Source organism: Lichenostomus cassidix, chromosome 2, assembly GCF_008360975.1.
Source record: "Lichenostomus cassidix isolate B80296 chromosome 2, HeHo_3.0, whole genome shotgun sequence".
Lineage (NCBI taxonomy): Eukaryota > Metazoa > Chordata > Aves > Passeriformes > Meliphagidae > Lichenostomus > Lichenostomus cassidix.
In genome coordinates, this window is record NC_139482.1 from 30157459 (window position 1) to 30171788 (window position 14330).

The 14330-nt window shown below is 33.9% G+C and overlaps 1 protein-coding gene across 13 annotated transcripts in view; it reads left to right on the plus strand.

Annotated features, from left to right (window-relative positions):
- The window catches only part of HDAC9 (histone deacetylase 9), a 457439-nt gene that overhangs the window by 401189 nt on the left and 41920 nt on the right, over positions 1-14330 (plus strand). The window lies entirely within an intron of this gene.

Genomic DNA, 14330 nt, shown 5'->3' on the forward strand with positions numbered 1-14330 from the left:
TAAACTAAGCAACATTTAACTAAGTTTTACCTGTCTGCGAAACAGATTTGTTTGGTGCATTGCAGAATTGAGAATGAACATTAACTAAAACATTTGTTTCAATCCCAACTTTGAGGATTTCACAGGCACATTTTTCTTTATGTTGGCTCTTTGTGTCAATCTTCTCCCTTAATGAAGTGCTATGATTTCAAAAGGTGCTTGTATAATATACCTGCATACACATACACATACACATCTTGAAATATATACTCAAGTCACGTGCATAAACTTTGTGATGGATTTTATATTCTTTTAAGAACAAAAAAGGCTTTAAAGATTTGATATGACTGATGGCATATGGCAGAACTTTTTGCTGCTGGGAAGGTCTCAGTCCTTTGGTACTAACTATATTCCTAATATCTTAAGGAATATCTTGTTAGGAAAGGCAAGTTTTATTGACAACACTGATGAAAGGCCATCTAGCATAATTAGAAACAGGTATACTTTTGAATCCACAATCACTTTACCCCGAAGAAGGTCTTCCTCCCCAAAAAAGGCTTTATGTCAGAAAAGGAGTTTGTTTTTCCAAATAAAAATTTTTTGTCTGCTAAAAATATTATCTTTACTCAAAGATGCTGCCTTACCTGGGGCATTATTCTATGGGAATTGCACCAAGTTTAACATCAAAAAGCAAAGAGAAGAAAGTGAGGCAAATGCCATTTTAAACTTCTCTGGTAGTCCTTTTGGCACAGGGTCTTGCATCAGTTAAAGGTGCCAACTCGGCTCAGAAGCTTCTCTAATATGTGGTATGTTCTGTCAGGGATATTCAGGCAACTTATCTCAGGTTTTGCTTTCCATGCCCTTCTGTCATGACTCAAATTTAACTTCATTAGCTGAAACAGAGGAATACATTTTGCAATGTCAAGTCCATCTTTAGTACTGGCATGGCTCTGTCCATGTTGCTTGGCTAATTGGTTCCCCAAGATCTAAGGTGAAGCAGAGTGCAGCAGCTGGAGCTCTCATGCACAGCTTCTATGCAGAGTATGTATTGAATTCTTTGAGATCTTTTTGTTTAGATCAGGGACTGTAAAAGTCCTTTGATTTTATTGTAAAATATAATCAGGTGAGAGGAGAGCATGTCTCAGTTCCTGGCTAGTCCAATTGTTACTTTTTAGTATTTGAATTTTTTCAATAAGATAACACAAAATATCAGCACAATGTAATATGTATTATAAAAATATAGTTTTATCAAATTCACTTTTTGTACTGATGTAATAAAAATTGTATTGACAATAAAACATAAGAAAAATAGTGGTAGAAGAAATAAAAGGAACAAAGGAATTTTGTATTTAGAATAGTAAGGAGATGTCCAAACAGTATTAATCTTTCCTGTTACCCTGATGATCCTTAGATGGAATGACTGAAGACAGAGCTGATACATTTTGTTCTTTATTTTACAGTTAATTTTTACATCTTCTGCTAAAATATATAACATTATCACAAGATCTGAATTCTGTGTAGTGAACAAGTCTGAAGAAGACCTGTCAGATCTGGTCATAAATGTGCAAATTGTTAGATCTTGTAAGCGAACTGTTTTTAAATTTAGCTTCTGTCTGAAGATCTCTATGTAACATTATCCTGAGATGAAGTACTTTCTCTTTTTTATATAGAATAGCCCTAAGAATAATGCTTGCACTAAAGTCACTGAGATCACTTTACTGTTCAAGTAAATATTCTACATAATTGCTCATTAAATCATGACCATTCCATAGAAAGAATAAAGTAAATAGAGAAGTGTCAAGCAAGAATGAAGATTTTTTTCAAGGTAGTTAACTTCCTCAAGCACTGCATTTGTTAATGGCTATGATGATTTACTCGAGTTTTCCTGTTGTTTTTCTCTCCTATTCCAAAGATGCTATTTGACACCAGAGTGCAAAATAAAATCAGCAATTAGCAGTAGGAAAGGATACCACTGTGGGCATTTAAAAAGTAAATGATATTTTGTCTGTTGGAATATCTGTCTTTTGTTATGCCAAATTTGTAATGAAAAGTTGGTCCAGTGCCTAGAATATAACTGATTCTATCTAAGCTGATTTGCAATTTTTAATGTTTTTATTTGAGAAAATTGCAATAACTCCCATAGCTTATCAAAAGCTGTATTATGCACACTCATTCAAGTGGGACCAATAAAAAAAATGCTGAAGTTATTACCAGTTTGCCTTCTCATGAGCTCAGGTTATTTCCAAAGGATATGTCAGCATAGTTAGAAATTAATGTATTAAAAACGCTGCTGACTTACATGTAGCCAACATCTCTTCCTTGAGGAATCTCTTCTCATGGTTGGATCTCGTACTTTGTAGGATAAAAATAAGAGCAACCAGATTGAGCTTGCCTGTCCTGTTGGTTTCCTGATGCTTTGGCCTTCACATTTCAGTTCCAATTTCCACTGGGAATAAGTTTTGATAATGAGATCTCTGAATGTAACATAAAATGCTATAGAAAGTTAAACACCTCACATCTGGGCACATGCAAATTCAGAAGTAATGTGCACAGTTTTTAATAAAGAGATGACTGATTGCTGAAACAAATGGTCTAGTATGGTGTACCAGCCATCACTGGAAGGCTTTAAATGAGACTTATAAATAGATGTCATCCTTACAATTAGGTATGCTATAGCACACTCAGACACTAGATGCTTCATGCAAAAATTTTTCTTTAATGACCAGTTTTTTCTTGAGCCCTCACAACTGTCCCACTGTATCTTGAAATTCTTTTCAGTTTCCCACTGTGTGTTGTGCATAGTGTAGGGGTTAGAAAGAGACCATAGGCTAATGCTAGAACTACATATCACTGAATTCAAATATAAAACTGCTCAGGGTCCAAGCCTGGTACTTCAGATATGTTTCAGAGAAAAAGTTTCCCATGTGCCAGCTTCAGTATTTCTAAAACATATTATGTGACTATTCTGAGTATTTCAAATACTAAAAAGGCTATATATGTTCATTGGGGTTTTTCTTCTGGAAGTACATAATTTCTAAAGGAGTACCCGAATAATACTGTGGCTCCATACCGGACAGGACCTTGGACTGACTGTGAGTTGTTTAGGGCAGAGTAATTATAGTGTCTTTGGGTAGGGACTTCACTTTCTTGTGATTGCCTGAACGTCTTCTCTGACACTTGACTCCAAAGAGGAGTCCTGACTGGGACTACTGGGGCTAATTTAATAGGTGTATGTAAAAGGAAGGCAGGAAAAAGGAGTCCTTGCAAGCTCACAGCTGGCAAAAGAGAGTAGTAGTTTTGACTTGGTACTGTTTCAACACAGTTTGACTTTCTAAAAATAACATTGCAGGCTTTTATGATTCCATGTCTAATCACTTCACAAGAAAGTCTTTTTGACTCAACTACAAGAAGCTGTGGTCTTGGTAACTCTGGCACTGACTGCAGTTTCATAGCTGGCAGGAGTTGCTGCAAGCAGCTCGTTGCCATACAAAAGGGTGGTTGCATACCACTGCCCCTTCTGAGTTGTCCATTCCTTACCTTGTGCTGAGTCTGCTCCTTGTCAATCTCTGTAAACACCATGCAGCATTAACACATCAACCCATCAGAAAACTTAGTTTAAAAAGTGGAGAAACTTCTGTTGGGCTGAAGCTGAATCAGATTATGGAAGGACCAATGTGTGCCAGCGGAGAAAGGAAGAGATTGCATGGGATACCTTAGGATAGCTGCAAACTGTTAAATTACATCAGTTGCCATAGCTGCCTTTTAGTCTGAATTCTTCTGAATTCAGAGATTTGATTCTTTTAAACATAATTTATTATGTTAAATAAATAGCATAATTTGCAGGCTAGATCTTGAGCTTTTGACACAGAGCTTTACAGCATTGGAGATGGGTTGGAGCAATGATCATTGATATAGTTTTTCACTGGGGAGTGTCCTCACTGGTATCAGAAATTTTCTTTTTCTCCCTTGTATCTCTTGGAAACTGATACCCAGTGAGTGGCAGCAAGAAAATGTAGCATCAAGACTTTGCTTCCAGTTGTTCACTTCTGAAAGCAAACTTTGGGTTTTCTCTAGGGTGATTTATTGCATACTAATTAAGTGGTAGTTTGGTACGATACAAAAGACATCAAAATAGATTAAAAATTAGTTGGTGACCAACCCTTAGACATGATTATTTTCACAGGATTTATTGGAAGAAGTAAAGAATTTTGTTTCCTTTTCCCTCATAGCCCATAGCAGTCATTGCTGTATCATATTCTTTGGTTTGGGCATGGCCATTGGATTGCCCAGCCTTCTAAATAAAAAAATATTTATTTACTCCTGCATTTGTACTTCTAAAATTTGCTTTTGTAGTCCAGATATTGGTGATTTATTTGTCAGTGACTCAAGATCTGGTGCATTATTGGCTTGTACACTACATTTACATTTATAAATAGGAAATGAAGAAAATTTCAGAAATCCTGTCCTCTGAGGAAGAGTAGTCTATTGACTCCTGTGAAAATTGGGGAGAGATTGGAATTCACTGTATAAAATTAGTGTCCTCTCAAGGACACAGCATAATAAAAGGCAAATGCAAAGATATAAGTGAAGTCCCTTTTTGAAAAAAAATTATTTCCTTTAAAGAAGGGATTAAAGACTGGAGAAATTCAGAAAAATTCTAATGATTGGTTGAGAAACCTGGTTTCATATGCTGTCAAGTAAGCATATGTCAATGGCTTGGACTATGGACTTGAGCCAAGGGAAAACTGGTAAATTCACCTCGTTTACTGAGGCTAGGGAAATCCTTGCTGTCAGACTATGGTGCACTCATGTCTAACTGGATACATATTTAAAACTCATCTGAAGGATTCAGAAACCTTATCACTGATTTTGTTATTGCCCAATGTTTTCAATACTGTCTGGCCAACTGGCTCACCTAAGCTGAAAGTGAGTGAAATTAGAAAAATTAATAATTAAGCATTGATTTGACCTGCTTTTTCACTTTTACTTGGCCTTTCTTTCTGCAAAGCCAGAAGAGATTTCTTTTTCCACTCCCACTCCTGCCTCACAAAGAGAAGATCAGTCTGCTGGCTAGTTAACTAATTGGTACAAGTGAAAAACCACCTGTATAACATGTTCAGATATACAGTGTCAATCCATCTGCAGAATGCATCACGTGCCTGTTCCTTGATTTAGGGCAGTTTCTGGAGACAGGGCAGAGGATAGATTACAATGGAAAAAAAAAAAGACAATCTACAGAACCAGTAAGAATTACTTTCCCTTTTTGGTTATCTTCCCTTATGTCTTCACCTACCTCTTGATGCTTTTTCTTTCATGCTACAGTAGTAACATTGGCTAATGACAATAACTTAGGTCAGGGATGCAATAAAGGTCAAATTGGTCCTACCTTCTCTCAGTTTTGAAATTAAACACAAGAAATCATTCTCCTTATTGAAACAAAAAGGCTGTCATTTAGTAGAAGAAAGGAAAGAACAAAGTATTTTTTTACTTAGGCAGTATTAATCATGTCAGATTACAATTTAAGTACAACAAATTAAATATAAGTTTTCAGGGCCATTTTGAAACTAATGGAGCTTGACACAATGTTCAGCAACTTGCCTGTGCCTTTTACAGGATTGGGTCCTGAGAGAACATTGTTGAAAGACATCTCCAAATGTGGATTTCTGCATAACAAAGTGTCTGATCTTTTATAGCATCGTTGCATTGGGAATTAGTCTTGTCTTTGGGAATTTGTAGTCTTTAGTAGAAGAGCATGATTTATGTCTTAGAATTTAACTATTCTCTGTAATAAATAGAAATGTGCCACAAGTATTTACTTGGTTGCGCCATGGGAAAATTTTTAACATATTGTTCACAGCTTCAAAATGCTATAAAAGAAGGCATGTAATTTGAAGACCAACTATCCTTTGTGATTTCTAACCAATAGATTGATTAATATCTTTCAAAAGAGACAGCAGCCAAAATGTTTACATCTCATTAGGCAGAGAAGAAGGGAGCACACACAACTTTAATTATGAGCTTGGATGGTTCATTTCTTTGGGCTTCACATCCCTACTACTTAAGGCAGACTGTAACTTTAAGATGTTATCTCTTGCCTGCACAAATAAACAGCCAGTTATGGTTTTTATGGCGGCTAGTTCTCAAACCAACAGGGGATTAGAAGATATTAGCTGGAGTTTGTGGTTCCCTGCTGAACTATCACGGGCTCCATGGATTCCTGTCCTGAATATTTCACAGAGCAAACACCTCTTATCTGAGGTGATATTCTCACACTGGCCTCTTGGCCATGGACTTCAAAAGCTGATCACAGGGAGGGCTAGAGAGGCAATAACCCTTAATATAACAGTCTCTCCTGATAGGGATAGACAAGGTAAAGGTAAGGCGTCTGTGAAGTTTGCTCTTGTGTGTTTAGCCCCATGGGGTGATAAGGGGCCATCTGTTTTTTCGGTCTGCAAACTCATCTTTTTCACACTATCCAAGTATCAAGTACACTTTAGGTCTGACTGGTATCAGCACCAGCAATTCTTCACAAATCTGAAGAGATTTTCTTGGTATTTTTAGCTTTGATCCCAGCAATTGTTTTAGTTGCTGTTGTGTTAGGGTTTTTTACCCAAACAAACATAAAATAGAATTTAAATCATTATATTCAATGATAATGAGCATAATATGTTATGTTCATTATAAAATAATGAATAATTATATTATGTTCTTTATAACATAATGAATAATTATGTTATAATAGTCTCAAAGAAAATAAGTTGTCTTATTGTCTCAAGGAAAATAAGTTACTGAAATAGAGGTATGTTAATTACTTGTGGTTAAAGGGAAGTTTTTGTGCTTACCTATGTAATTAAACTGAAAACATTAATTCCTGGTGGTAGTTTTAAAAAGTCACACCACCATGCTGGATGCTTGCACCTTTATTAATTGTTCAAGTATAATATCAGTACTATTGGTTCTAGAAGATTAAAAAGCACTGCTTTGGGCCTCAAAAATGTTGTAAGAGTTAGTAAAATGCTACTCAGATGTATTTTATTGTGGAGCTCCCAGAATGCCTTCCTTCATCTTTTCAGCTTTTCACTGCAGCCATTTTTTTTTTTATCAGCAGAACACTCAGATTCAATTGCAATCTCCTTATTATAATAGCTTTATATGCAAACATGGAATACTATGAAATCTGCAAGAAAATGATGTAAGTTGCCAACACTGGCACATAAAAAAATAAAAATCCCTAATTTTTATCCCAGCATTTTATTACCTTTGTTTGTTGTTTTGTGGGGTGGGGGTTGTGGCTGTCTTTAAGGAAATTGTTCTTGCTTATACCGACTAATTCCCATAAAATTGCTGGAAATGCAAGAGTGTAGGTCCTAATCCCACATGCTTTTACTCACTTTGAGCAGTCCTGTTGATTGAGACTACTCCACCAACCTGATTAAGATTTATTAAAATAAGTAGTCTTTACAGGGACAGACATTGTAAATATTATTATGGTACAAAAACATGTTAAAACTCTTCAAAAGCATTTTCACATGAGAATGCTGTTATTTAAATATTTCCTGAAGTCGTATAGAATTAAATTGAAAAGAAATGTGAGTTGTTCTATTGTAAAATAAGTCTATTTGAATTGAATTTAATAATAACTTATTTATTTCAGGTTCATTCTTTTCTCCCTGTCATTAATTATGATTCATATACACTAAAATAGACCAGGGGAAAGACCTTGAAAGATCTTCTTTGGAAGATGAAACTGAAATCAGATAACTATCCAGAACAGCAAAGGATTGTTAGTTAGTAAAAATTCACTTACTTAATTGCTTTTGTTTCTGATGGTAAATGAATCAAATATTTGTTTCCTTTGATGCATAGTCTCATCCCTTTTCCTTAAATTCCTCTTGTAAAAAAAAAAAAAAAAAAAAAAAAGGATTCTCTTTTTGGTATCTGACATTGCACCCGTTCAGAGGCAGTTTGTGTGTAAGAGCTGTTTTTCTAAATGTTTTATACTTTATTTAAAACAGATTAGCATTCTCTAAAAGCAAAATAAAACAAAGCTGTTTCATTTAATAGTGGAATGTATCCTTCAATGCAATATCTGGGCTTTAAATGTGCTAGCTTTCAAAACTATTTTCCTAATATGATTAACATCAGATATGAATTCAGTGATTTAGTTGTATGGAAAAATGGTCACTGACATGTATTGCCATATAATTTATGTTTTTATTTATGATAGCAGCCAGGCATATTGTGTTTGTTCTTGTGCATAATTTTGTTCTTATTACACAAATTTTGTTTGGAAAGAATAACTTAAATTTCTTTGCACAGTATTTTTATGCTGTCAAGAGAAATTATCAATTTAAAATATGAGATATATACAAATCTTAATAAAAATTGATATATCTTCACAAGTTTGTTTTATTTTGAAAATTTTCATGGAAAATGTTTCTTTTTAAATTAAATATAAAAAGAATTATTATTTATCTCTGTTAAAGAGTTTAGTTTATCCAAAACAATGGGAAAAATTAACAGAATGTCTTTAACTGGTTTGGGGGTTTTTTTTTGGTAGAGAAGAGGTAGTGAATAAAATATCAAATCCAGTTGTTATTATTTGTATCTATTTTTATTTCTTTTAAAAAAGGAAATATCTGTAGTCTCCTTTGTTTTCAGCTGAAAGTTAAAAAACCATCTTTTGTGGTTCCTATAGGAACAGCTTTGCAGTAAAATTGTTTTTTAATATGACTGGTCTTTCTCCTAACAAATTTACCAGGAATTTCAAGAAATTTTCTCTAATCAACTTGGAAATAGTGGCATAATTATGTCCAATTTTTCAAAGCATGTTTGCAGAGAAGTAAAAGTGGCAAAGTGGAATTGTTGAAATTTTGAAAGCCAACATGATCATATCAAAATAATTTTTCATTCACTCAAATATTTGAGTAAGCAATCTTCTTAAACCTGCATCAAACCCTGGTGAAAACAGTAAAGACAATCCATTTATCAAGTGATTCAAGAGTGCTTCAAATGTGAAGTGATGTTTCAAAACTTGTAATTTAATTAACAAACATATTACATTAAAGGAATAAATTATTCAAAAATTTTGATATTTATGTGACCATGCGAATAAAACATTATTTCTCTAGTGGTGTTAACTGCGCCAGTGGTAGCTTTGTAGAATATACATGAAGACAGTGCATATATGCTGAACCATGTAATTTTTTCTTTTGGCCCTTTTTGGATGCATAGATTCTCACACACAGTGAACACCTCTGGGATTTTCCCAGCATACCTTTTGAGGAAAAACATTGAGGTCACAAAAGTTGAAGATCTTTAAGGGAAAAAGTTGTAGTTCTGAGATATTTTCATCCACCAGGAGATTCGTTCCAATTCATTGAGAATCACTGATTTTTTTTGTTTTCCAAATCATATTATTTAAACATTATTTAAATCACAAATTTAAACATTATCTAAATGAACACTGTTTTTATAATGTTTTAGGTTACTGATAGGGAATAAAGAAGATTCCTTTAAAAAACACTTAAAAGGGTCTGTGCAGCTTTAATGGCTTGAGTGAAACAAAACACCAAACAGGATGTCCTTGTCCCCTTTGAACTTGAGGCATCACATTGACGTGAAGCTACTGAATTCTCTCATTAGTTATGTGGTGCTGGAATCTCAGTGGCACTTAATGAAGATAAGTTTTTATGTAGTGTTTTCCAAAAAGGACTGGAAATTGAGTCTGATCAAATGTAGTACTCTATCACAGATACGATAAAGTTGGGAAAAAAGAAAAGAAAAAAGAAAAAGAAAAAGAAAAAGAAAAGAAAGGAAAAGAAAAGAAAAGAAAAGAAAAGAAAAGAAAAGAAAAGAAAGGAAAAGAAAAGAAAAGAAAAGAAAAGAAAAGAAAAGAAAAGAAAAGAAAAGAAAAGAGAAAAGAAAGAAAAGAAAAGAGAAAAGAAAAGAAAAGAAAAGAAAAGAAAAGAAAAGAGAAGAGAAGAGAAGAGAAGAGAAGAAAAAAGAAGAAAAGAAAAGAAAAGAAAAGAAAAGAAAAGAAAAGAAAAGAAAAGAAAAGAAAAGAAAAAAGAAAAGAAAAGAAAAGAAAAGAAAAGAGAAGAAAAGAAAAGAAAAAAGAAAAGAAAAGAAAAGAAAAGAAAAGAAAAGAAAAGAGAAGAAAAAAGAAGAAAAGAAAAGAAAAGAAAAAAGAAAAAAGAAAAGAAAAAAGAAAAGAAAAGAAAAGAGAAAAAAGGAAAGGAAAAAAGGAAAGGATAGGAAAGGAAAGGAAAGGAAAGGAAAGGAAAGGAAAGGAAAGGAAAGGAAAAAGGAAAGGAAAAAGGAAAGAAAAAAGGAAAGGAAAAAGGAAAGGAAAGGAAAAAGGAAAGGAAAGGAAAAAGGAAAAGAAAAAAGGAAAATCTAGAACATAAAATAAGAAGAGTGTCTTTCACTCAGACAAAATAAGATTTTCCATATTGCAATTTGCATTATGTGGCTAAAAAAAAGGAAGGGAAAATAAGAATTTATTATTTATTATTGAGAACTACTCAATTGCATATTTTGCGTAAAATTTTCAAAAATACATATAAATTATTTGTCTGCTTTTTATTATGTTTTATTATATTGAAAGAAAATTTTGTAATTTATTTACATGGAACTTGCTATCTTGTGACAAGGTTACCTATAGCATAACCACTTTACTCATATAGCCACCTCATGCATGTTTGCACTGACCATCAGGACTTGACAGACCTAAACTCAGTATTTTTAAGAGAGAAAATAGAAAAAATATTCAATTCCAAGGTATATCATATACTTCAGGCAGAAACTGAGAGGATATATTTAGCTCAGTAAACAGTCAGCACTGTTCTAGATATATTCCATCTGAAAGACAATAGCAGTCTTTTGGCTTTGGCTGACTACTGACAATTAGAGCATCATAAACCAGATGTCAAACATTATGTCTTGAGTAACTTTTTTCTTCAAAATTTGCCCATCCTTCTTGTCATCATGACTCAACTACCTAATTTAGTCCATTGGATAACACTGTTCTTTCCCAGTACCTGTTTTACTTTTTATTTCATTAAAACTAGGGAAAGAAAGAGTATCTGGGAAATATGTTGATTTGCTCTGAATACTTCCTTATCTTTTAAGAACACTGATGTCTATGATTAGTAGACTCAGAAATAAACAGAAAATTAAAAAAAGTTCATAGAAAATGCCTCTCACTACTACAGGAATATTCCCTGGCCTATTTTATTATGATTGTATCACTGCGCCACTGAACTCTTCCTTCTGTGTGAATTTCAGCTCAATGACTTGTACCACTTACTGCCTTTGGGGATTGATATGTGCAGATTTCATTCTTGAAGAATGCCCCTAGAGATTTGATTTTGATTTGCTTCAATTTATCTCTCTAAAATAAGGAATAATTTCCCTCTTTCAAGTGTCTCGTTTTTGAAGCAATATAGATATTTATGGCAGCACTGTTTAGAGATATGTCAACTGCTTATCTGAAAGAAAGTGCTTGAGAGCAGCAAATTAATTTGTGATGGAGAGGACATTTTCCAGTGTTTCAGCCTGGGAAATCCCAGGTGTGAGGATGGGAAGGCTGGACATCAGACATCTGAGCTGGAATAATTCTTTTGACCGAATGCTTTAACTTCTAAAACACCAGGACAAATGGTCAAGTTCCCTTTTTTTCTGGGATATCTAAAAGCCACTCTGGCAAACACATACCACTTACCAAGTTTTTGTCATGTTATTAGCAGAGAAGTGCCAGTATATTCAAGGAAAGAGAACAGTGAACTAAAAGGGTGTTAGGGGAGATTGAACTAAGGATTGAGCAAAGCTTAAAAGAGAAGATGATCTATGTCTTAGAGAAAGAAAGCAGGGTGCACAGTGCACACAGGGATAGGATAGCAAATATTTTGAGTCAGATTTGTAGTCTGAGGAATTATTACTGGGATTAATGGAACAAATTTGGCATAAAAATTCTCTGTGTGCATAAAAATATTTTCAAATTTTATGAATCAGGAAATTATCTACTAGATATCCATAGATGAATAGGCTCTAAAGCTAAGAAGATCATTATTATGACATGCTACTGTGACTTCTTATGTGTTATAAGTAGTGCAAAATGCTTTTCTACATAATTCCTGTGGTTTCTGTACCTGTTCATACCTTTCTACACATATTAGTTATGTACACATATATATTCAGTTGGACAATCAAGAATTATTGGGGGGTCAGGGTGTTTAATATTTTTCAAACCTCTGGACAACTTCAGGATGTGGTCCATCTTGAAATTACTTCCAGGATGTTTTGTAACCAGAATGCAATTAAAACCCTTCTTTGCAGCACCTGGTGTTGGCGACACTATTAATGCACTAAAATTTTTCAAGGAATGGAAGACCCTAAGGAGGAGAAAAACTGTAAAGCCAGTTGTGGCATTTTTTTGTTGTTTCAACAATTTTGTCCTTAAGCTGAAAGGGAGAGAAAAAAACAGGAAGAAGCTGGCCACAGAAAAAATAAATATGCCATTGGCTCATGCTCATTACAACACATTGGATAAAAATGAATAAAGGCAACTATCAGCTTTCATGCACTTCCTTGGAAAAAGCCAGTGTTGTGTAACTTGCCTGAAAAGACAATGACATATACCACTGCACATATACTTCTGCACAAACCAGAAGGGGAGTCCAACAAGCACTAGAAGGAAATAGCTGTTTTATTTGGAGGTTCTGTTTGCTTGGAATATTTATTACTTTCATTGAAAAATATCAGTTTAGCATAGCACTTGCACAATTTCCACTCTTTTGGTTTTCATAAGAATTTCAATAAAGTCATTTTGCTACTGAATGGGAAAGATATTAGAAAGATTCAGAGACTTGAGGGGATAGAAGGAAGAAAAGAAAGGTCAGCACAAAAGAAAAGGCTTAGATGAAAGTATGTCACAGCAAAGCTCCCCATGAAAGATTATTGAGAATAAAGCTTTTTTTTTAAACAGACATAAAAAAACAATATATAAATCAAGAGCACAAAAGCCCTGTTTTATGATTTTTTTTCTGGTGCTGTTTAATTTCTTTATATCTTTTTTTGCCATTGTTAAAAAACAGCCAAAACTTCAAAGGCACGCTGCATGTGTTCTAAATCAGGACTTCAGTGCTGATGTATGACAGCACAAAAATTAAAACTAAATAAATGTGCTGTCTAAACTACCATATTTCTCAAAAAATTACTTTAAAGGCTTTAAAAAATTAGAATTATTGCTTGATCTTACTTTATCAACCATAATGTTTTCACCAGAGTAAAGGACAAAATATTATATTAAAAAGAGAGAAAGAAAAAAGAGCATTGTTGGAACATATCTGAACACCTGTATTTGGCTGTCTTGCAGTTTTGTCAAGCAAGGGGGAAAATGAAACTTTGCAGTCATTTGTCAGATAGCTGATGTGGACTGCATCATTTTTCAGTTTATTCACTGTTTTCTGGAAGGGTCTTGACAGTCAAGGTAAATCTATAAAAACAAGACAGTAAATCTGTGAAGGGAAGAATAGCCTTTCTGCTTTATCATGTAAAAATCGTTGTAGAATGGATGTATTCACATGAAAGACAGTTTGTGCAAGTTTTTTACAGTTTTCTTTTCAAAATATGAACTTTGTAACATGTTGAGTTAGGATTTCATTTCAGATTACTTGCTTTGGGTAGGATCTTGCTGTTTTCTCTTAGTGAAATAGCATGTCTGACTCTAAAGGTGTCTGGCCACAGCACACCCATTAAATCTGCTTGCAAAAAAAATTGCATTACTGGGGTCGTTGTGGCGTCCCTTTTCCTCTGGCCTCTACTTTTACAATGGCCATTTGCTGTTCTTCCACTAAGTCATCTTGATTTGTATTGACTTGCTTGTTTCATCAGGTTACAAAAGGGGCAAGTGGCCCAGGCTAATAGGAATGCAAATGCTGTTCTTTTTCATAAACGTTTCTTTTACTTTTAGGATTCATTCATCCCATCCTTGCTAGTGTTCTTTCTTCACTTCTTATTATGAAATAGTCACTGGCTTTAATTTATGTTCTCATGTAAGTCTGAGGAGTGGTATTTCTTTGCAAAGGTTTCTGTATATTTGTGTGATTAAGAGAACCAGTTATTTACTACTTCTCATTTTATCTTTTTTAATAGCTATTCTGTTCTATTCAATTGCTTCAGTTATACATGAGAGGGGAGATAATATAAGATGTTATTTTATGAGCACTAATAAGAAATAGATAATAAGTTTAGGAAGTACAAGTAAGCAGTGTGCTGGGAGTCTCTGAGGTGAACATAATGTCTGGCACTAGCATGTGTTTATAAACAGTGTTACAAACACGAAACAG